This window comes from Microcebus murinus, chromosome 5 (genome assembly GCF_040939455.1).
Source record: "Microcebus murinus isolate Inina chromosome 5, M.murinus_Inina_mat1.0, whole genome shotgun sequence".
NCBI classification, from domain to species: Eukaryota; Metazoa; Chordata; class Mammalia; order Primates; family Cheirogaleidae; genus Microcebus; species Microcebus murinus.
The window spans coordinates 90,123,698-90,149,579 of NC_134108.1; the positions used below are offsets into that span (position 1 = coordinate 90,123,698).

General features: G+C 36.4%; 1 protein-coding gene across 1 annotated transcript in view; it reads left to right on the top strand.

Moving 5' to 3' along the window:
• The first annotated feature begins 8,924 nt into the window (after positions 1–8,924).
• COL21A1 (collagen type XXI alpha 1 chain) overlaps positions 8,925–25,882 on the top strand; it is a 179,064-nt gene continuing 162,106 nt past the window's right edge. Inside the window, exon 1 of the mRNA XM_076003284.1 lies at positions 8,925–9,083. The gene's annotated coding sequence lies outside the window, so the exon portion shown is untranslated. The remainder of the gene's footprint in view (positions 9,084–25,882) is intronic.

Below are 25,882 nucleotides of genomic sequence, written 5' to 3' on the forward strand. Positions count from 1 at the left end.
GAAATCTTCCTGTATATTATGGGGGATAAGATTCATCAGAGTCTGTATCTGATTATTCAGTGTAAATCTGAAATTAGGGCTCCTTTGTCCACTACATGAATTTACTTGTATTTTGAATGATTGATTTTAGATCAATTCTAACCAAACCTGCCAATGCTCATTTCTTCTTCAACTGATAAATATATTTGCCTCCTGAATGGCGAAGCATGGTTAGTTTCATCCACTTGTGGCACTATGTAGGGTGTAGCTGCATTCGTTTTAGGGTGTAGCTGCATTTGTGAAAAGAGCCTTGTAACTTTCCATTGAACATTACTTAGTTGGAGAAATGGTAGAATAGATAATTAGGCTTCAAAATCTGAAGTCTAAATTTTACTCTCTTTAATGTGAAACTAATATACGTTACGTAGGGTGCAATTTTGTGTCTCTTCCTATTTGAATCTTTGCTTTTGACACTGCACAAAAGTTAATGCTGATTTCGAACACTTGCTTATCAAGTTTCCGAAGATCTAATTTGACGCTAATTTAAAAATTAAATTTTTCTTTCCATAGGGAAATTTTTTTTGTAAAGTCAGAAACAAACACAAAATAATTTTAGCCTTGTCTTTGGCTAGTTGTCATCCGGAGAAACTCATTCCTCTATTCAGCAACTGCATAAGTTCAAGTCTCTACTGAAAATACTCTAGAGCCTCTTCACTTTTTCATAGGAAAAAAAAAAACAAAACACCAGAATAACTCATAGGGAGACTCTAAAAGTATCCTCTTACATCCTTAGATTTCAGCAGTCACGAGATGAGAACCTTGTGGGAGGGTCTTCCTTCCAACGCTTGAGCCAAGTAGACCTTATAGAATTGTTGTAGTTCAGGTTTGGAGGAAGCCTGTGGAGATAGATCAACCTGGGCAGTCCCTCTCAGACCCAAGCTGTGATGAGAGGTGGGACTGGGACCCTTTTAAATCTTCTTTATCAGGTACATTGTGGCTTTCTCAAAGTCAGACCCCAAGCGTTTATCACACTTGAGCTTTTGGAAGGACTGAGGGTGAAGCCCCATCTTTCCTGTATACAGATTCTAGAAGATGACTCTTCCAAAGCAGAGAGACTGCTGTGTTTTAATAACTTGGTATCTTTGACAGTCTAGCTGAGGCATTCATCCCCAATGTTTGCTGTTACATGGGGCTTCCTAAGTATGTGTTTAGCCAGGGAAAAACCTTGGCAGAGCAGAAGGGAGATATTTTTCTCCCTGTTCTTTACAACAGGATTTAATGCAAGTGGGTGGCCTCGTTTATGAAGAAGAGTTCCAGAGGTAACATCTGATAAAAAAAAAAAGTCATGCAAGTTGTTAAGAAAGGGTTCTCTTCGCGGGGCTCTGTACAGTTCGACTGGGGCAAAATCCATACAAACACTAAATACACACATACTCCCTCTTAATGATAATGATCAATCTATAAGGTTAGGAAAAATAATTTTATACCTGGAACTGAAAAAGGAAGTTATGACTCTAGAAGATAGTTTATTCAATTAGCTATGATTTGTAGAACGTGGAAAGTAAGAAAAAAATATGCAGGTTGTAATGTACAATTATAATTATGACTTGATTGACCTCATAAGGTTCTAGAAATTAGAGCAGGAAAGTACCACAGACATCATTTCATCCATCATCCTAATTTTTCATATGACCTATGATGAAATATGTCTCAAATCTAATCAAAGTGACCTCTATAAAATGTTTGAAATAAGGCAGAATTAAAATATAAGGGAATGAGTGATGAGTCATTTACCCAAGGGGGAAAAAGCTAGTTGGATAATAAATGACTTATAGCTACAGAAAAAAATCTAGAGGTAATTAATAAGAATTGTGAAACCAAACAATATAGGATTTTTTTTTTTAAAGCTGGCAGCATACTATGGGGTGTCTGTTCCAAGTGGTCATCTCTGATTTCCTACATGAATTATTTAAGGACTGGTGTAGCACTTGAAGAAATCTCAGAGAATTGCTAAGAAAATGATTGGAATGATGAGAGTATGACCTTTAAGAAAAGTTGAGGAACTGGGATTGTTATAGTTTTTAGAAAACTATGTTCACTTCAATATCTTCAAATATTTCCCATTCTCTCTCTCACACACAAACACACACACACACACATACACACACACATATACACACTCACACCCTGCCCCCCACATCCATCTAAGAGAGCTTGTAAACAATTAATTTGTTATGTATTGATATGTTAACTTCAAAATTAATAGAAACTTAACTCTTTTATCTATCCCAGCTTGTTACTAACCATTTTTATAAATAATTCAGGGACCTGTAGAATCTTTGTTGATAAACCTCTATTTCCAAGTTTTAGCCATAATTCAAGGGAAATCCACTATTTAATAAGTGCTTTCACATTAGACTCAACAGTACAATCATAAATAAATTAACTAACAAAGAATATATCTTCCTTCTACTTTTGGGGATGCTTGTATATAAAAATGACTTCAATATAGAGGCCAACCACCTCTTGTCTTCCTTCTTCACTGAGCTAACCAACCACAAAGGGGCATCTCTCAAAGAGTTTTATAGGAAGGGACCTAATAAATCATCTCTATAGCTAGCTAGAAATAAGGTAATTTCTCAATTTTATCTTATTATTTTTTTTTTTTTTTTGAGACAGAGTCTCGCTTTGTTGCCTAGGCTAGAGTGAGTGCCATGGCGTCAGCCTAGCTCACAGCAACCTCAAACTCCTGGCTCAAGCAATCCTCCTGCCTCAGCCTCCCGAGTAGCTGGGACTACAGGCATGAGCCACCATGCCCGGCTAATTTTTTCTATATATATTAGTTGGCCAATTAGTTTCTTTCTATTTATAGTAGAGACAGGGTCTCGCTCTTGCTCAGGCTGGTTTCGAACTCCTGACCTCGAGCAATCCGCCCGCCTCGGCCTCCCAGAGAGCTAGGATTACAGGCGTGAGCCACCGCGCCCGGCCTTATCTTATTATTTAAATGTGAGGACAGTTGAATTTGTCTTTCAGCCCTAAGATAAAAATATAAAAAATGTGACCCAAGCCCTGGGGAACATGATTTAATTCAGTGTTCTCTTGGCCAGATGAACTTGGGACTCTGAAATTGAAAAGGAGAGAAGCCGTAAAATGGAAGAATTATCTCTAAAAACTCTCTGACTACACTTCAGTGTACATTTGTGATTTTTTTTCATCTTTATCTGCCAGTTTGGGATCTCACATCTGGATGTAAGAACATGCCCTCAGAAATGAGACTTGCAGGTCATTCAACCAAATTAGAATCCATCAAATTTCCTTGGGCTTCTGGACTTTTAAACAAACTTATTAAAATAGTAATTATTGATGCCAAGTCTTTTAAGCATTGATATTTAGCATTTAGGGTTATGCATCTAAGCAGGATTTAAGACACAAAAGGAATTTATATTGATGTTCTATTTTCTTAGGAGTCTTTAACTTCTGAATTACTTTTGGGTGTTTAATATAGAGTTCTTCTGGTTGAGAGCAACAGAAACTCTATTCAAATTACCACAAAACAAAACAGGGATTTATTGGCTCACATAGGGGAAAAAGAGAGAAGTAGGCCTAGTTGCAGTCATGGCAGGGTATAGCTACTCCAATGATGTCACTAGTTTGTTTTCTGTCTTTCTGGAGTTCTGCTTTTCTATATTGGCTTCATTCTTAGCCAGGGTCTCTCCTAGGAAGATTTAGGCTTATGTGGTCCTTGGAGTTCACAGTCTAAGAAAACAACAAACAAACAAACAGACTCTCTTTCCCTCCCTTCCAAAGTCCTAGAGAGACGGCTAATTGGCCTAGTTGGGTCATGTGTCCATCACTATACCAGTCCACATGGATGGTGCCCCCTGCAGGTTGAGTGGCCCAGTGAGGTTATCATGGGAGCCCAAACCAAAAACCACTAGAAGAATCACTCCTGCAAAATCATGGACCTCTGGACTGTGATGTTTCTGGAAACAGCAGCCCAAGTCTATAGCTCAGCAGTAAGCGTCTGAGATATTTTGCAATTATTTCAGGAGTAGGGCTACAGATTATTCTTCAGGGACTTGAAGAAATCTCAGAGGACTGCTGAAGGAATGACTGGAGTAAGGAAAATGTAACCTTTAAGAAAAGGAACTGGAATTGTTCTATCTTCATAGATAGAATATATAGGTCACATCTTCTTAGACAGAATACAATTATCATATATCATTATATACACAATTATTATATGCATATAATTATATGTATATAATTATTACTATATATAATTATTATATATTCCATTTGACCCCTCAAAGTGGACCTCCTCTATCCAGGGCTGGGGAGTTGGCCATTATTATTATGTAAAAGGGAAAAGCTTGTTAAACTGTATCCTGTAGTAACTTGTGACTCAGGTCCTTTAAATCTTTCAGAGATGCAGAAGGAAAATTTGAAAGTATTGGAGTTTCTTGGCTAAATCTTGCAGTCTTCACTAGGATCTTGAACAAATTGATATACTTAAGCTGAAGCTCATTCTGAAAGGAGAGAAAGAAAAAAATAGAGCCTTTTTTGGAGATACTTTTAAAGCCTAATACTCTGGAGCCTTGGATAGTTGGAAAAATCACATTCTCTCTCTAGTGATAAAGTTAGTGTGATTAAAACTAGCAAGGTGGGAACTACAGAAGGAAATAAGATTACCTATGGCAAAAAATCCTCTGTGATTTCTCATTCTCTTCACACACGCCCTCATTTAAGTTTTAGTTCTATTTCATGTATATAGGATCAGTAGAGCAAAGGGTGAGGATATCGTAAGATTTGCTTGGAATGAGCCTTTCTGCAAACCTAGAGAGAGCATTTGAGAATTGCCTGCCTTTGTGAATGATCATTATATTAGGGTGATGTTGGTTATTTATGCCCTGGATTAGATTTCATACACAGACTAGAATCTTCATGAGGGAAGACAGGGGCTAGCCTGGTGCATTGAATACTATCAACTTATTCCGTATATATCCATTGATGTTATTCTCCCTTCGTCCTGTCACACTAGGTTCTTTCATCCAATAAATATTTGTTTATTGTTCCCATGGGAATATAATGGTGAGCAGTATAGATATGGCACCTGCTCTCAATGGTACTGATATTTACTTAGTTATAGTTGTAAGGCTCAGGTTCACTGTGGTAGATGGATTAAATATGCTTCCGTGGAGAATTTGAGACTTAAAATGCAGTAAGCTAGGCTTATTCTTCTGGAAAAGAGGAGGAATTATTACCTTGAGCAGAGAAATTGAACACTGAAATGTCGGGATGGAAAAGCATTCCTAAGAGAGCAATATATTAATGACAGCCAATCTTTTTGTAACATAGCACCTTCTACATTGATAGTTTGGGTATGGATGGGGCTGAGATGAAACAGAGGACTGTAAAGGAAATGAAGAACTTTGTTTTAGCTCTTCTGTTGTAATTTTTCAGTCCACAACTTAAATCTCTGATATTGAGGAGGAAGAAGTAATATTGTAGATTCGGGTACAATAATGTCCTAAAACAATTATTGAGAAGTTTACCTTTTCCTAATTTGTAAATTTAAATATTTAGATGCAAGTTTTGCAGGCATATAGTAATTTAATAACATTTACCACATTAATAAAACATACTATCTTAATCAAAATGAATAATAGCTCAGGAAATTTAGACCTTGCTAGAACATCTGGGCTCATGGTCACTGTATTAGTTTTCTGTTGTTGCATAACAAATTACCACAAATTTAGCAGCTTAAAACATCACAAATGATTTATATCGTCGCAGTTTCTGTAGGTAAGAAGTCTGGGCATAGTGATGCTGGATTCTCTGCTCAGGGTCTCCTTGAGCTGAAATCAAGGTGTTGGCTAGGGCTGAGGTGCTCATCTAGGCTCACAGTCATCTTCCAAGCTCACTGGTTGGTGACAGAATCCATTTTCTTGTGGTTGTACAAATGAGGTCTCTGTTTTCCTTCTGGCTGTGAGCCTGTGACAGTTCTCAGATCCTAGAGGCTGCCCACAGTTCCTTGCCATGTGGCCTCCATAGGCAGTTTGCAACATGGATGCTTTCTTCTAGGCTAGCCTAAGCATTTCTCTCTAACTTCTGTGAGAAAAACTCTCTGCTTTTAAAGGATTCAGGTGATCAGGTCAAACCCATCCATATAGTCTCCCTGTCTGAATGTTAATTGATTTTGGACCTCAATTACATCTGCAAAATCCTTTCACAGCAGTTACCTAGATTAGTTTTTTAACTTCTTTTTCCTTTGAATTAAAGCAATTGTCTTAAAAGATGCTATCTATGAATATTTCTTTAGATATGTATATGCTACATGGCATATTTTGGGGTTGGGGACAATGAATTCAAACAATGATTGTGCAGACATGTTTAAAAAAATTATGAAATCACTTAGGACTAGAATTTAAAGGAATGTTCTACAGTTCCATTAAAACCAGTGCATTTTATATATCCTTGTCTTCTGTAACATTTTTATTGACATTAATTCATGCATCATAAAATTTACCCACTTCGAGTGTACAAATCAGTGTTTTAAAATTGAGATATAATTCATATACCATAAAATTTACTAAAGTGAACAATTCAGGAGTTTTTAGTATATTTAAAATTGTGCAGCATTACCACTAGTTCCAGAACATTTTTGTCACCCCCAGAGTAAATCCTATTCCCCATCAGCAGTCACTCCTATTTCCCCTACCCCCGTCCTCTGGCAATCACTAGTCTACTTCATGTCTGTGTGGATTTGCCTATTCTCAACATTGTACATAGGATCATACAATATGTGGTCTTTTGTGACTGGCTTCTTTCACTTAACATATCTTAAGTTTCATTCATGTTTTATTTTATACATTCCTTTTTATGGCAGAATAATACTCCATTATATGGATATACTCTATTTTGTTTGTCCATATATTAACTGATGGAGAGTTAGGTTGTTACCACCTTTGACTATTATGAATAATGTTGCTATAAACATTCAAATACAAGTGTTTGTGTGGGTATATGTTTTCAATTCCTTTCGCTATATACTTAAGAGTGGAATTGCCAGATCATATGTTAACTCTACATTTAACATTTTAGGGAATGGCCAAACTGTTTTCCAAAGTGGCTGAACCATTTTTACAATCCCACTAGGAATGTGTGAGTGTTCCAATTTCTCCACATCCTCCCTAACACTTATTGTTTTTTTTTTTTTATTTTAGTCATCATAGTGAGGGTGAAATATATCTGCTTGTGGTTTTGATTTGCATTTCCCTAATGGCTAATGATGTTGTGCATTCATTCATTCATGTGCTTATTGGTCATTATGATATCTTATTCGGATAACAGTTTAAATTTTTTACCCATTTTTAATTGGGTTGTCTTTTTCTTGTTGAGTTGTAAATTTTTAAATATATTCTAGATGTAAGCATCTTATTGGATATATAATTTGCAAATATTTTCTCTCAGTCTGTGGGCTGTCTTTTCACTTTCTAAATAATGTTGTTTGAAGTAAAACATTTTTGATTTTGATGAAGTCCAACTTATTTTTTTCTCTAATTGCTTGTGCTTTTGGTGTCATATCTAAGAATACATTGCCAAATCCAAGGCAATTTACTATCATATTTGCATAACAATAGACTCTAACATGAATAAATGAGGAAATTTGAGAAATGAGCATTTCCAAGATGCGTGTATCAGACCTGAATTCAGTGAGATCCAGTTACTGAAGGAAGGCATTTCTTTGTGGAATTCTCCCCTGAGAAGAAATTCTCACATTCAGTTAGCCAATATTTATTGAGCACCTTGTATATTCCAGGTATTGTTCTAGTTGCAGAGGGTAAAGCTGACAATGAGACCAATTCTCTGCTCTCCTGGAGCTTATCTTGAGTTAGACATGAAACACAAGAGCAACGAACATATAATAAAATTTCAGAGAGCAACAAGTGATCTGTTGAAAACAAAGTGGGGGTGGAGAAGGGAATGGATGTGGAAGTTTCCATTTGGATAGAGTGTGCAGAAAGGACTCACTGAAAGTGACCTTTGAGTGGAAGAGACCCGTATTAAGAGAAGCAGACCACTATACTAACGTCTGGGACGAGGCTTTGGAGGCAGAAGAAATACCAAGTGAGATGAGAACACACTGGTGTGTATAAGAAAGAAGGAGCAGGTCCTCTGTGAGCGTGAGTGTGTGTGTGTGTGTGGGGGGGGATTGGGGAGTAAAGCAGAGTGAGGAAGGGGGAGAGTGACAGGTGAGTGACAATAGCAGGCAGAAAGCTATTGAGGTTCTAAGCACGTTAAGGTTAAAGAACTTTCTGGCTGCTCTGTGAGGAATGGACTCAAAGGGGCAAAGCACAGAGCATCCTTCTATTGTCATAAAGCAGTTACCTTATTCCCAGGCTTCCCCACAGCTCCTAACTCCTCAAAGGTAACTGCCTCCCTGCCTATTGGAAAGTGAACTCCCCTCAGGTTTTCTGGCAATTATTACATTCGGTGAAAAGTGAGGTGCACCAGTCTGCCGAGACTGACAGTGAAGCCCCAGGCGGGAGTTCTCCTCGCTCAAGAGAGGAAGGCCTCTTTTGCTCAGGGCAGGTGATGCTCCCCAGGTGTCGCCTCCTTTACTGCTGCCCTTTCAGCCTCCAGTTGCCTTTCTGTCTCCTGCTTTCCTGATAGTTTTTCATTCTGCCTCTCCCCGAGGTTCCCTTCTTCCTTCCCCTTCACTTTCAATCCCCAATCGTGCGTTTTCTGATCCCAGCAAGATTTGAACTGAATATGTTTCTACCAGGGTTACACTAGCGGTTCGCCCTTCGAGGTCCAGATCCAAAACCCACCCTCTGGCCTTCCGCCCGGAAAGGGGGCGGGTGGGGAGCGCGAACCTTATCTCCCGGGCTCCGCCTCCAGGGGGCTGACAGCCACTTTCCGAGCCGCAGCGCTCGGCACTGGCCGCTGCAAGGAGACGGGACTCTAGGCGGAGGGCTGCCAACCCGCGCCAGCCCAGGTTTTGCCCGGGTTGGGCTTGTCACTACCTGGGACACCCCAGTTCCCCTGGCGCAACACCCAGCTGGCTGCGACAGTAACCTTGAGCCTGCATGCCGCACCAGGTAAGGCGACACCACCTACTAACTCCGCTGTCTCTGCCAGAATGGCACCTAGGGGGCCTAAAGGCTGGTCCTCCAGGGGCTGCAATGTGGCATTTTTAGGTTTCCAGAGGGGGCATGCAGCTTTCTCCTTGCGCCAAGGCAACTGGTGAATTCTGCACGCAGGCTGGAGGCTGAGAAGTCAGGGTTTGTCTTGCAAAGTTGGTGTTAATGAATCTTGGGAGGTTCGCTGGGCGCAGATTTCTGCCTCTGAGAACGATAAAGTGTTCTGCTTTTATCTTCTTGGAAGGGTCTCCAGCGTCCACACGTGGCGTGCCTGCAAGCGTGACAGCGCACAGAGCCTTGGGTCTGAGGCTGTGTGGGGAGGATCAGAGGCTCCTTAAGGCTGCTGCACAGTAGATTCAACCTTGGAACTTTAAAAAATTCAGAACTTCAGCAGCACCCCCGGACCAATTGCTCGGAATCTCTGGGGGTAGGACTTTGGGCACCAACAGTTTAAAGAGCAGCTCTCAGGTGAATCCAATGTACAGTGGAGTTTAGGAATCTGTGGGTTAGAACAGTGATTCTCTAAGTGGAACAGCTGCATTACCTGGAAACTTTTAGAAATGCAAAATTTAGGGCTTTGGCTCCACCCTGGACCGACTGAACCTGAAACCCTGAGGTTGGGTTCCAGCGGTCTCTTGGAATGAGCCTTCCAGGTGATGCTAGGGCTTGCTCGAGTTTGAGAACTATTGTGTTGGATCTCAGTCACCTGCAAATCCCCCTCCACAGAGAAGGAAGGAGGCAGACCAATTTTCAGAAAAACTTAGGTTATTTATCAGTAGGGTTTTGCCCATTTTATTAAAAAAAAAAATATACTGTGGGACTTTGGAGGATCCTGTGAAAGGTAGAGACCCCCCTTGAGTAATTTTTACATAGTAGCATTTTCATACTTGCTTTAGGAGAGAATAGGGATTGTTCCTTTTCTAAGAGTTGAAATGAAGCCAAGGAAGAACTATACCTAAGAGTCTTCCAGCTGTAATAACATGAATATTTGACCCCTGATGAGATGATCCTGGGATCAGCATTGTCATCAGTGCAGGCTACAAGAATCATAAGCAGTCTTTTTTTTTTTTTTTTTTCCTAAAGCTCTTGGGAGTTTAAGGGATTCATGCCAATTCCCCTGAGTGACAGAGGATTCAGCATTGCAGGTCTCTGGATTATTGAAGTGAACCCTTTTTAAAAAATTTTTATAGAGATCTGAGATTTCCAAATTTTGGCTAAAATAGTCCCAGCTGTTCCTAAGCCATTAGTACAAAAATAGAATGACTTTGCAAATGGGCTTAAATGGATTAGAAATCTGACATTGGATAAGAAAATCTAGAATAGGCAAGACTCCAGTCCCAGCACATGTGTGCTGCAGCGACCACAGTGCTAACTGTACCAAGACTTTCTGCACAGAGAACGTTTATTTTCCAAGCTGCTATTTTCTGGGCCAATTTGTGCCTGAGGTATATAGAGTTGTTAAGGGACAGGAACTAAGCTTGTGCTTAGAGAACTGGGGGAAATATAGGTAGTGGTTAGGAACAGGAGGCTTGGGCTGAGGCACACCTGGTCTTGAAAGACCTGCTCTTCTGTTTCTCTGTGCTCTTGGACAGTTGCATAACTTCTCCAAGCCTCCCTTTCCTCATCTGTAAAATGGGGACTGTAGTAATTCTATACTTACCTCACAATTCATATTGTCAGAGTTAAGTGAAAAAATGCTTCTAAAGTGTCTAGCATAGTCAATTAAACATTTGTTAATCCAATATACAAATGCATGTTTACACACAAACCAAAAAACAAGAACTTAATCCCCAAACACCTTAATGAACAACAGTTTGTTACAGGGTTAGATTTTATATGTGTATGCCAACTGCACCCTCAGAATGAACCAAAATTGTTCTTGTTACCAGAATGAGAACATGTAGACATCCTCAAATTATCTTCATAATTTTATCGCATGTTTTACATGGAACTCTTTAGAAAAATTTTTAGTAGGTTAGCTTCAAATGAATAGCCTAGTTTTTATCTAGCCACTGTCATTGGTGATGGATTACACTGTCTGGTGGGCTTTATAATCTATGAACATTCACATGTAAATAGCCTTAAAATCTGGCTCTTCAGAATACCATTCTTTATAGAAGAAAATTCAAATGGTGAGGGAGAATCTAAAAGTGCCATGGTATGGTGTTCAAGGGAACCAGTTTAGAAGTACTAAACTGTGTTTCTTAAGTTCTTGACAGAGAGAATAAAGGAAACCCTATCCAGTTACATCATGGTTTGTTCGAGAAAATATAAGAGAAAGCAAATTGAGGACACAGAGCAAGGACAAGCCTAAACTGGCAAAAAGGGTAGGTGAGGTAATTTAAGAGTCCTTTTCTTCCTTCCCTGCAAGAATTTCAAAATGTTTCAAACCAAACACAGACACACACACACTCAATTCCTTTCACATTATTTGATTGGAACCAATCGGTATGATCTCCCCTTAGGACCAAATAATTATAGTAAAAAATATTTATGGTATTAAGTCCAAAAATGATGCCAAATGATTCTGTTCTTTGAAATGAGTCTTGATTCTCTTTAATTTTAGTGATAAGTTAAATGTTAGATTTTTAAACCAAGAATAACCCAATTGTTGGGTTTTTATGACCCAACTGGGATCTTTAAATGCAAAGGGTTATAACTTGCCTATAAATAATCTCATGTGACTTCTGTAAGACTAAACATAAAGCAAATTCCAGCACATGAGCATCTTGGTAACTCTTCCATTCAGGCAATCAGGCCTTGGTTAGGATACTTTTAACATTTAGTGTTATTGAATTGAATAGAATTAGAATTTAATGTTATTAAGTTAAATGTAAATATAATTTATTGTAACTGGGTTTTCTATTTGACTCACTATGGAATGAGGAGTAGCTGTGGGGATGAAAAAGGAAGATCCGAGGTACATCTCTTCATGAGAAATATGAAGGCTTGTGGCAGCAAATTCAGACTCTCAGTAATCAAATTGTATGTTCTGGATAATTTAACTGAAGAACTGAGAAAATCTGTGATGTTGCAGTTGGGAGTGATAGATGTGGCAGCCCTGCCTGCAGTGAGTGGCCAATTAGGAATGATCAATAATGCAATGTCTCACAGCGACTTTGTGATTCTCCCCTTATAGACATAGGACCCAGAGTGAAATAATCATAAAGAAGTTAGCTTAATTGCACTTGGTTTACATAACCTGGCTCACTTAGAGAGGTTTTGATGAGAGTTACCTGGCATTCATTTAAGTTCATTTTAAGGGCTCTCTTTGTTCCATAGTGGATGGTTTTTCTATTAAGGCCAATCTTGAAACTCTTGTGAGTAAAACACATCATAGGAAATGGATACACGTTTTTATTTTGTATTTATTATTTTTGGATTTTATTTCTCAGCATGCAGTCGTAATTCTTTAGCTTGATTCATTATCATGCACGTGAGAAACAAAGTTGAAATGTTTACTTCTGGCATGTGGTCCAGTCTCACAGAAAAAAAAAAAATTGACCATGGAGGTGGAATTGCCCCCTAACTTTCTGCATAGACTCATGGTTAAAGACACTCCCTCTTCAGCCAGATTGCTTAGCCTTGAATCCTGGCCCTATCATTTTCTAGTTGTTTGAGCTCAGGTAAATCCCATAATCATTTTTTTTGTTTCTGTTTCCTCATTAGTAAAGTTGGGGTAATAGACTACCTCAGTGAGGTTGTGAGGCATAAATGAGTTAACATATGTAAAGTTCTTAGCACAGTGCCTGGCGCATAGTAAATGCTTAATAAGAATTTGCTATTACTATATTTTGGACATTAATGAATGGTTTGAGCTGAAGCTCTGTGTTAAAGCTCTCTTTTCTGTTTTCACCTCTGAAATTGAGATCCTAAAAAGAAAAATAGCAATTTAGGTTACTAATATAAATGTTCATTGTATGGGTTTTCTGTTTCATAGAATGGGAGAATTTGTTTTAGAAATAAGTGCTTCCAGTTTCTCGGAAAGCACAAGATTTTGAACCACATTTCTAAAAGTTCCCAGTTGATGCTGTTCTGGCTGGCCAAGAGACCACACTTAGAGAATCACTGCTTTAACTAACTCACTGTTTCCCAAACTTGCCTGCATGTTGGAATCACCTGAGAACAGTTTTTTAAGCTGTTGTGGGTTAGAATGCTTAGAATTTGTGAAAAGGAGTAATTATGTCCTTTGTAAAGAGAGGCTCTGTAACATGTGTACACATTAAATATATTCATGGGATTTCCATGTACTCATAGAATTTTTAGAATGGTAAGGGATTTTGGAATTTGTGTAAGTGAGAGAAGCAGAGGCTTGAAGGCATCATTTTTAGTGAAGGGCTCATGACCAGTTAGTGGTGACAGTAGATAACAGCTCAGATTTCCTGTGTTTTACTCAGTACATTTTTTATTCAACTATCTTGCTTTCTGAGAAATTGAGTAATGGTAACAAAGGAAGCATATAACCCAAGCTATAGAGTGTTATTAGTTATGTCTGTCCCACTTATCCCAGTTGGATTTTAGGGATATTTATTTAAAAGATTTCTTTAATTAAAAAGCACTCAAAAGCAATCTGTTTACAATGTCAAGAAAATAAATCTATGGCTAGTAGATGTGAAAAGGATGATTTTTTCACCCTTGTCTTTTCAAAGGATACAGTTTAGTTTTTTCTCTTTGTTGTTTCTTTGGCATTTTGGTTTTTACTAATGAAACACTCAGAGATATCTTTGAAAGATTCAGGAAACATTGACAGTTTTCCCAAATCCAAGTTTGGTGACCTTCTGGGAATCCTGCCAGTTGCTTGTGTTTAATTCAATGCTTAGTTTTTGTTTGGACTTGTTTTGTTTTGATCTAGGTCAATTTAGCCATGATTGCAGTGGTATGTTACCCGTTAACTGTTTCTTTGTATAGTTATTGGTGTCAAGAAAAGATTAAGGACCAAGAAGATTTCCTTTTTATTTACTCAAAGTGAAAAGAAGTTTTAGTGAAGTTTGAACTTTATAGAAGGTTTGTTCTTTTAAAAATATTCTTTAGAAATTTAGTGTTTTATGTTTATTATGTAACAGGGATAAACGCTCAAAATGTATGAATTATGTTTTTATGGTAATGTTAAAATCCATAGGTGATTCAATGATTGAAATAACTTATTAAAATATAATGAAAAAAATTTTTAAATCTTGTATATGTGTTTTGATGCTTTATTAGGAAGAGAGAGTTTGATTTCACTTGTAAGTTGTGTCTGGACACATGTTTTCTAGCAGTACCCAGAAGATAGAATATTAAAGATAAAACAGGGAGGAACATTCCTTGTAAGTGTTCACCCATTCATCAAAATAGCTATTAAAAACCTACCACATGCTTGGCTATCGTAGGTAAAGAGGATTCAGACAAAAAGTTGCTAAGTTCAGTTTAGTGAGTCTATTAACAGCCCATTTGCAGGCTTTTTTTTTTTAATGGAAAACTCCCTTTAATTTATTATGTAATGATGCCATTTTGTAAATCTCATGAACTAAAAGAATATGTAAGGCAAAAATAGTTCTGATTTAAACTTAGAAAACCAAGGATAGCATGTGGTATCACTTGATTTTTTTCTCAGTTTTTGATTCTCATTTGACATTATACTATGTATCATCTTTAGAAAGGGTTCAATACAATTTTGAAGTAATATCTTGGCAAGAAGTAGAGAGATTATCCCAGAGAGAAGCATTGTTGAGAAGATAAATGCAGGCAACTCTCCACTATTTCCCTGTAGAATATCTCCCTTTCTCTTTGGCAGTTTGCCTGTTGATCATCTTACAGTTCCTTTACTTTTCTCTCCCTGTCCAGATCCCTTGTTTGCTAGGAACTCTGGGCTAAGATTTGGCATGAGAAAGTGAAATATCAGCTGGAGAACAGACCTGACATGTGTCTTAGCTTGGTCTGCTAAAACAGAAGACCATAGACCAGATGGCTTAAAACTATAGAAGTTTATCTCTCATGGTTCTGGAGGCTGGGGAGTCCATGTTCAAGGCACTGGCCGATTCAGTTCCTGATGAGAGCTCTCTTCCTGGGTTACAGATAGTGGTCTTCTGGCTGTGTCCTCACATGGTGAGAGAGAAAGCAAGTTCTCTGGTCTTATAAAGATACTACTCATCCTGAGGGCTCCACTCTTATGATCTAATAACCTCCCAAAGGCCCCCTCTCCAAATACAATCATATTAGGGCTTAAGGCTTCAAAATATGAATTTTGGGAGGGTACCTTTTGGTTCATAGCAACAAAATTGTCTTAACTAGAGTGGTACAAGCATAGGCAGAGTTCCTACTTGGGTCCCTGTATAATGAAAAGGGAACAGGGCTGAATAGTAAAAGTGAGATGCAGAACTCTTAATGGAAAGTGGAGTCACATGGAACCTAATTCAAACTCTTGTATTTTTGTAGTGGCAGCAAGGATGTGAGTATGAAGTGTGAGCAAACAGATACCTATAATCTACATTATGTGTCATCTCTATACTACCATTTCAGTAATAATAATATTAATAGTATTAATATGTCACGTACTAAATAAAGGCCAAGAAGACCTTGGACCAGGAAATGGTCTCTCATCCTAGCCTGCCACTAACTTACTGAAAAGCCGATAGCTTGGTAAAGGAGAGTTAGACGTATATGATTGTAAAGTCATCTTTCATTTTGTGGTTTGTATGTTTTTCATTTTCTTGGTTAAAAGAACCATTAGAGGCCATCATGGAACATGTAAAGAACTGCATCTTAGAACATCTCTATATAGAGTTTAAGTCAATATGGTATAGCATGTCCTTTAGGAAATTAGCCTACTGAGAAATGCAGAATTCATTTATTTGTAATGTTTTTATTGACATCTGTCTTAGTTCATTTTGTACTGCTTTGTAAGCTATATTAAGGTACCTGGGACTGGGTAATTTATAAAGAACAAAAATTTATTTTACTTTTAATTCTGGAGGGTGTAAAGGCCAAGATCAAGGCACTGGCAGGGTCAGTTGTTTGCTAAGGGCTATTCTCTGCTTCCAAGATGGTGCCTTGTGGCTGTATCCTCTGGAGGGGAGAAATGTTGTGTTCTCATTTGGTGGAAGGTAGAAGGAGGAAGGGGGAAGGGCAAACTAACTGAAAGCTGCCTGAAGCCTCTTTTGTAAGGGCTTTACTCCCATTCATGAGTGAGGAGCCCTTATAGCCAAATCATGTCTTAATGATCCCATTTCTTAATGGGGTCAGTGTGAAAAAGCTTAGAAGCTTAAAAGTAGGGAGAAATTGCTACTTATAATAACTAATTTGAGGTAATTTTAGTGTTTTTTTAATCTTCCAGTAAATCAGAATCAATTACTTTTAGTCACACATCTCAGAACACTGAAAAAAGTGTGAATATTTTTGATCTCTGATTCATTCTAATTTTGTTAATTAAATGAATGGGTGATCAGTTACCTCTCTAGAATAGTTAGAGGCATTTGTATATGTGTGTTTCCTTAACTGTGCCTCTAAATATTTTTAATGTTTAGCTGGATGGTGTAATTTCACATTGGACAATTTTTGGCCAAATCTATTACAGTTTGAATAAGTCACTAATAAGACTTGAATAAATCAATAAGTTTGTGGATTTTAAGTGTTTCTATACCATTTTGGATATGGTTGCTAAGTTGAATAACCTGCCATATTTTAAATATAACCTGCCGTATTTTAAAGCTTTGGGCCTAAAATAGCCTAAGTAAGATTAGAGAAGCAATTATAATTTTATATTTTCAAACTTGATTTGAATACTGATGACTTAATTTAAAAAATAATTGTGTGTATGAATTCAGCCTTACCTACTCTTCCATCGCATCCCCAAGGATTAGCATTTATCATAAAGTTGAGTGAAGAAAAATTTTTTTACTTTCATTGTTTTAGTATTGCCAATCCTTAGATAATGCAAAATTTTTCTTACCCAAGGGAGAATCCTCAGGTAATCAACTATGTAGAGCTGCATGCTTTCCAAACTGCAGTGAAGAAGACATGTAGCCCTTGTTCTCTAGAATGCATAGCTTTGCTCTCTATTACTGTAGATTCTAGATAATTTCAAATGTTGGGGTTTTTTCCTTCAAAATATTTCCTCTCTTAGGATTTCTGTTTTCTCATCTATTGATATGTTTGGTCTCAGATAAAACGGGCAAGGAAAAGGCATACTTCACTATTTTCAAAACCTGCAAGAATGGGTTCCAGTTTTTAGATCCATTATTCTCAATAGGGAGTTGGGAAGTTTTAAATGGAAAAATACAGAAATATTGATATATTAGGGTGGAGGTGTGTGTGCGGGGAGTGGCTAGGAGCTCCTTGTGTCCTCCCAGGACATTCATGTGTACCTCTAAAAACCCCCAAGCAAGCCATTACTGTATATTTCAACACTTTCATAGTGAGGAGATGTTGTTAATTGTAAAAGTATTGAATATGTGCTATTTGAACAACAAGAAAAGCAACGAGTGACTTTAATTTCAGTGGCCACTAGGTACTTATTAGATTGAGACAAGTGGTGACCCCAGGTTGCTTATGATACAGTTGTGAGATGGACTATTTCATATATAATTTTTAGAAAACAAAATATTAGTAATACTCTGTATAATTGAGCTCCAACTGGTTTAGAACCAGAGATAAGCTCTATAAAAGATATGGTCTGTTTTTTATCATGATTTGCTTTACAGAGTAGGTGACGCTTGAACTGGCCTCTTGAAGCATGGTTCAGTTTGGACAAATGGTTCAGTTTGGACACTAGTCAATATAAATCATAGGGCTGTAAAATATTTTACAAATAATTACTGTTTGCCACAAATTTTGTTTATACCAACAATACTTGATGCTTTAACCCCTCTTAATAGAATATGTATTGAGCACACTAGCCAATGCCAGAAACCTCTAATGATGGGAAATTTTCAGTTTTAGGGAAATCTCCATTTATAAAAAACATTTTCCTTGAATTATACTGAAAATTTCCTCCTTGAAGTTTCCAGGCTTTAGACCTAATTCTGTACAGAATTAGAAACAAATCTTATTTCTTTTTCCACGTGGTCAGTATTTGAAGACAGCTAATATGCCCCAAGTGGAACATCATATTCTAAAACCATTACTTTTTTGAGATGGTTTATAGTTGTATCTCTACTCTGGTCAGCCTTTCCTACACATTCAGTTTTGATTCTCTCTGGCCATTGGCTGCTGAATAAAAAGGATGTAGCCTTGTTCTTTTCTTACTGTAGCCCAAGAGCAAACTAACTCTTGACAGCCAGTTTATACTAATTATTTCAGTTTACCATCTGCTGAGACCTTCCAGTGGTCCCCAACCTTATTGGCACCAGGGACCATTTCATGGAAGATAATTTTTCCATGGACTGGGATGCACGGTGAGAGGATGGTTTCAGGATGATTCAAGAACATTACATTTATCGTGTTTTTTTTATTTCTATTGTTATTACATTGTAGTATATAATGGAATAATTATACAACTTACCATAGGTTGGGGACCCCTGTTTTATTCTACTCAGACGTGATGCTGTTAAGCAACTTATTCCTATTGAGCATTCTACGTTATAGATTTTGAATCCCAGACTTTTGTGTTTTTTTTTGAAACTTATCTGGTTGTAGTTGGTCTATTATTTATTCAATTGAGATATCTTTTGATCCAAAGTCTTTCATTCAATCAGTTAGACATCTTTCTGAGGTTTGTTTTGTGTGGAAATTTGATTTTCAAGCCATTATTGCAGTTATTCAAGTTATGAATAACTCTTGAACCAGACAGGGCAAAAGGCGGAAATCTAAAACATATCACTGAAATCCTCCTACCAGGCTGACATCAGATGTTAACGCCATAATTAAAGAGCCATTTAATTATTTTTTTATCCAGCTTACATTTGTCCAGTTTCATTTTTGAAATCTCATTAGCATACTATTCCCCTGATGTCAGCCTCATGTTCTCATCAGAGATGTACAGGTTAGTTTAATATGATTTATTTTTGCCAGGTTGCAAGCATTGCAGTGTTCAGTGAGTCATTACTTTTGTAAATTTTGTCCTTGCTCACAAATAGGAGTGAAGTTGAGAATATTTAACAATTAGGCCAACTACCTACCAGTCAGAATGGGTGTGCGCATACAATCTGCACAGCAGCACTGCTTTGTACCTGCTGATCAGCTGATCACAATATTTTTTATCCCTCAGGCTCATGGGTTTACTGGAGGTATATACACTCTTGATATTCATAGCTATTTCTATTCCCTTTTGCCTCTGTTTCTTTATTACATACAGATTACACCAAGTTTTGGTAAGTTTATGATGTTCATTGTCTAGACTCTGAGCACGAATCTATAAGTAACAAATTAGGGTATGTTTTGAGAAAAAGTTTTAGAACTAGGAAAAAAAAAAAAACATGGTTTATTTAATGGAATTGATATAACTTGCCTGATGGGAATGGAAGGTTTAGTATGTAGAGAAGTAGGAATATTTTACTACTTCAGTATGTAGGAGCTGGAATCCTTGCGAGGAAGTGGTGACTGTAGCAGTGGAGGATGTTGGGCTTTCTGGCTGAGGGGCAGTAGTCACAGTAGTCAGTTGGCTGAGAACACATTTGTCAAAAGCCTGCCAAAAAGAAAAAGGCCAAAAGAAGATGACCAAGGGAGAGAAAGGATAAGTTTCAAGAGGTGAATATGAAAACTCATGAGAAGAGTGATTCTCATGGAGTGGGTGATCTTAAGCAGAGGGAGGTACAGGAGAGAAGTGTGGGAGTGTGGATGAGGGAGCCACTGATTTGAGAAATGCTCTCTGCAGGTGAGCATATACATTATTGATGGGGATGGAAGTGCCATTTTGCTGTAGTTTAGAAAAAAATGAATAATGCACTTTTGAAGCTGTAAGAGGTGTACTAATTGCTTGGGAAGTATAGTGAATGGAGGACAATAAGGAAATATCTAGAAAGGGCAGAAGATTTAAGGAAAGAAACTTGTCCTTTCTGCCCTTCTAGTTACCATTCCAGTTTTGCTATTATACTATAATAAAATATTCCTTTATTTAAAGAAAATAACTAAGATGTCAGTGCTAATGTACAATAGTGCTTAAGTACTATACCTTGCTTGGAAAAATCCTTGTAGCTCAATTATTCAAGTGCTGATCATTTTGTGGAATATGAGCCAAACAAAAATATAAAGATTTGTGCCCTTCCAATTTTTAAAAATTCATTCCTAGCCATCTCTAAATATGTGAATGAGGAGGGATTTTGAATATAAAGAAAAAGGAGAAGGCTAGGTATAAGAACACACTGAAGAAGTGTGGAAACTTTTCTATAGACCATTGTGGATGGATTTCAAATAAATCCTTCCAAACGTTTCATATTTAGGAAGGCTATCCTTGTACTTCAGCCTTCTTCAATTCCTGAGCTAGGGCTACCTTGTACTTGTTTTACAAGTTGGTATTTTCATTAATAGAAATACTGAGAGGAATGACAAAGCTTTGTTATGTATTATTTCAGTTTTCAACTTATTAATAGAGGTCCTACATTTAATGGGGGAAGCACAGTGTCTGACATAAGCAGGTCATAACCGTTGACTGGTGTGCATGTTCTTCAAAAGTGTTTGTGTTGAGCTGGACAAGATAAATCAATTCCCATGTTGCCAGCATGACTTTCTTTTTCTGTCTGATGGCTGAGGATGTGAGAATCTTAGGTTCAGTTGTTTGGGGTCTATCACTTGGATTGTCAATGTGACTGCCTGTCTATTCTTTTTATTTTTAGGGGGAATACCCTAGAGGTGTTTATTATCATACTATTTATATAAGTAAAATGCTGAAAAAATCCTAAATATGCACAATTAAAGGTTGCATTTTGCATTGATTATGAAATAGTATTAAAAATGATGTTTAGCAATAAATTTGTCTTTAGATATAATAAGTAGAAAATATGGAAAATAAATAATTTATATACAGAAAATATGTCAAAATATTCAAAGAAAAGTGGATATAGTTTCATAAATTATTTCTCAGGAAATTCATCTTTTATAAACATGAAATATTCATTTCTTAGTCCTGTTCAATGCTTTTGCCTTGAATTCTATTTTATATATTACATCTATTTTCTTTTATTAGCATTTTCCTAGTAAATTATTTTTATGCCCCTTTATTTTCAACATTTGCTGAGTTTAAGGTGGGTTTCTTGTAAACAGCATATATTCAGATTTGAAAAAAACACAATCTAATTTTTCTGAATTCTAAATAGGCAATTTAACCCATTAAACTTTATCATGATTGATTGCTAATATGTTTGGACTCTTTCCTTGCAGTTTATGTTTTCTGCTTTTACCATGCTTTGTTATTCTTTATTATAATTACTACTACTATTTTTTCTGTCTTTGTTTGGAATTAATTGTTTCATTTTTTTCTACCAGTTATTTCTGGAAGTTATAATCTTATTGATAGAACAGTGTTTATCATTATGTTTCTATGTATCCATTAAAACATATTTTCTCACTAATAGCTGGTTGGTATACCCCTAAGCCAATTTACTTATCATGTTTAAGTGATTTGTATCACTTTCACTGCCCTACCCAGGCCTTTCAACCCACCCACCTCCAGTTGGAGAGCTTTATTTCTAGAATGTTATTAACTTTTTTTGCAGTAACAACTTTTGACTGAAGTTTATTTTGGGGAAGCTATTGGAGGAGGGTGGCAATTTTGTTAATTTTGTAAAAAATTTCCATCTCACACATAGCTCTTAGTTTTTGTCTTCTTATAATTCTTTTGGAGAAGGGAAATAGTAAACTTTTGAGTTCTTTAATGTTAATATGTTTAAAATATTAAAAAATGAATATTTCCTTGCTTAGATCTAAAGTTATTTTCCTGTAGAACACTGAAGATTTTGATCCATTGTTTTTTCACTTCACTTTTGTGATATGAAGTCTCTAGACAATATAAATTTAATTTCTTTTTAGGCATCCAGTCCACACATTCCTCTCCAGAAACTCTTAGGATTTTTTGCTTTACTGCTTGAATTATGGTTTTTTATCAAAATATGACTGAAAGAGGCCTTTTATTGACCACTCAAGCAGCTTGGTATTTGTGAGACCCTTTCAGTCTGAAAATTCTAATCTTTATTAGCACTGAGAACTTTGTCTTTACCTTCTCTCTCATGATTTCTCCATATTTATTTTTAGTTTTTCCTTCTGAAAAGTTTTTAAAAATATTTTGTAAAATTGTATCCTTTTGCATTGTAATGTGGTAGAATTCTTCAACTTGATTTTCCATCTAGCTACTTCTCTCTTCAACTATGTCCATTGTTAAGTTTTCAATTTTCTAAGATACTAATTTTTCTTTTTATTAATTAATATTGTTACATATATCTCTAAATATATTAATTACATTTAAAGGAGTTATCTTCTTTTTGTTGTTATTAATTGTTTCTATGGGTGTTACTGTATTTGCTGAGTTTGTGGTTTTCTTCCATGATGCTAGCTTTTACTGAATATTTGTTCACTTTTATTTATATGCCCATCTTTGTGTTTGCAATCTTGTATTTAATACTATATGGATTTTTTTTCTTTTTACTATAGCTTACCCTCAATGATTGTGCAGTTGGACAGTGTACATGTGTCTTATCTATTGGACATGGCTACGTCATGCTTCTCTTGGGTTGTGCATAATGTCTAAGAGTCCACTCTTCTGTATTTATCTCAACCATTTCCTTTTTAGTCTGATCTACCTCAAATCTACCTTTGTCAGGGTGCTTTTCCTCCTGCTGACCTCAGAATCCTTTCTTCCAGCTCTGAGTAATATTGTTCCTCTGATCTTCCCTATACAAATGGTACAATTCCCAGAAAATAGGCCATGGAGTTAGGGAGGTATCATGTTCAGTGTTAATCTGACAATATTCTAAAGTACCTGTAACTGCAGAAAGGAAGAAAAGTCATTTTGTTTTCTGCTTTTTAATTTCCACTCTAAAGTGAACATTTTGGACTGAACAAAATGTGGACAGCCATTATTGCTCCCTTGGACCATTGGCTAGTATGGCTCTGGGGATCTTGTTTGCAATTTCTTCTGAAAAGCATTTGGATGATGTAGTAAAATAAGAGTATCTCCTTTTGGATAAAGTAGGACTTATTGTAATTCTGAGAGTGCACTTGGCACTTGTTTGAGAAACGTCTGTTTTCCAGGATGAATGAAGTCCAGTGCAGATGTTTCTGCTTTAGACTATTGAGTCTGAAAGTCTCTATTACAGCACATAACCAGTTGACTTTGGAGAGAGCAATGAGGCATGAGAGTTTCCCACTTCATGAGCTTCTTGCTTTGTAGAAGGCAAATTTGATAATAATAATACTATCTTAAGTTTGTATAGCATGATACATTTAGGGCTCCTTTATGCAAGAATTTTATAAATATTTAATGGCAGGACGAATACCTATAATTAAGTTTCTTTATCACACTAGTCTAACATAGCAGAGGTTTAAAAATATCTTTTTAAACATTGCATACTATTCTTGTTTTCCAAAGGGTGAACCACAATATTTACAAACTGGAATGTTTTCTAGTTCTTTTGGTTGGTTTTTCCAATGATGTTTTCATTATTTACTCAGTCTGAAGTATAGTATTGTCAATTTCCAGAATGGCAGGCATAGTTTTATTCAAATATGGGAATAAATACATTCCAATCCCCAAGTGTACATTTTCTCACTACTGTGTACCATTTCAGACTATCTTCTGTACTAGTTCCCTCTCGCCATCCCACTTGGCAGATAGTCAAAATTTGACTGTCGTATTTATTTGCTAGCATTTTTCATGTGTGTTGAGAACAGTGTAAAATAGTTTAAGAAAGCCTACATTTTAGGATTCAAAACCATACTACAATCATTCAGTTGGATTTGTGTAGTACTTGCCATTTGTTTAAAAGCAAGAACATTTTCAAGGGATTATTTTTTGTCTTTGATAGCTTAGCAATCAAAAAATAACTCATGAAAAGAGAATGATCTGAATGTTACTGTGTGTATCTTTGGAGTTCTTTGAATTTAATAGAAATATGATAGGTATAATAATTTTGATTATAAAATGTTAATTTATAGAAAATTCATGATATATTAGATCTAGTAGTTCTAGTTTTGAATTATGGAAAGAAATGCACTTTTTGTTTTACAAAGGTAATTATGAACAGTAAATTATGTCTATTTATTGGTATACATAATAAAATATTTAAGAGAATAAACTGTAGCTAATTAGAAATGAAAGACATCCTCAAACTTTCTTATCTCCTCACTGGTTTTATGAAGGAGACACTGAAGTCTAGCCAGGCTTGTTTTCTTCTCCCAGTTCTTGCAATGTCTTAGTGGCCTTGCTGACTCTGAGGTATAGGCAGTCTAGCTCCCAGTACAATCCTCTTTTCCCCACACCTAGCTAAATGACGCCAGGAAGGAACTGAATATTGTGACTCATCACTTTTAAAGAAGTTATTGTAACTGAACTGAATATAATGCTTCCTTTATTAACAAATGCAGGATGTTTATCATTTTTCTATAACAGAGCTTCCTTTTATATGGTAAAAAACCTGTACATTAGTTTATTTTTGAGGATAGCCTTTCTATTTTCTGTTCTTTAAAATGCAGTTAGTCATGTTTTATTTGGTCCTCTTGAACATCAGGATGGCAGATTATATTAGTTCACATTGATTCCTTTTTCCTCAGGAAACCGCTTAAATGGCAGTGGAACCATCTGGGAGGTAAAAGAAGATTGTAGCACATGAGGGGTTTTGTTATTTTTGGTTGATCAGCAAACATTTTTTTTTCTGTAGAAACAAAAGGCTGACTTTTGAACTGGTGGTGCTGTGAAGGGTAGGTAGGAAAAAGCATGGTAGTGTATTTGAGAGAAGGGTAGAAAACATTGATATTGGTTGGAACTCTTGCATTTAAGTAAGCAATTATAGACCTTTCACATGGATGATAGAAAGTAAAGATTAAGATGAATTCATTTTGGAAATGAGAAATTTGAAACTAAATTTATAAACATTGTCCTTTTCCCATAAACAGACATATAAAACTAACACATTTCAAATTTGTATTTTCTTAGTTCAAGATAAGAAATAGAGCATTGAAAATTGTGAATATTAAGCCTGTGACAAGGAGTTATATACTTGTAAAGTAGGTATTTTGTGATTGATTATGGTTTTGAACTGTGCTTTATTTCCTTAAACATCAAAGAATAAGCCTGATGAAAACCACCACCTTATAAAACATGAAAGTATTTTATGTTAATAGCAATACAAAATAAAAATATTATATTACCATCTATCCTAGCCTAGGATGCCATTTAAATTAACATAAGAAGAGTGTCTATTCCTAACAAACCAATAAAGTGAGGCTCCATAGAATTAAGGAAAACAACTTTGAAAGCTTGAAGTTTTTTATTTTAGGAGAAATAAAAAATAATGATACTTTTAGTAATTGGAAGATGCTAAAAATTGAAGTTGCTTCATGATATTTCTCAATTGATTCCCTATTGAGAGAACATAATATTAAAGAGTAAAACTTTGACTCAGTTCTCTGGGACTGATACCATGGAGGATGACCAAGTTTCCCCCAGTCTTTCACAGTCATCACAGGACATTGGACTAGAAAAGCCCAGTTTGGAAATTGCTATGTGTCTATTTATATGGCTTAGTTGGGGCTCCCATAGAATAATAGCTTTCAAACTTTTTTTTACAGAACCTCCAAGAAGAAACAAATTTTACATTGTGACACATTTGTATTTATTTTTGCCCACTTTTTAA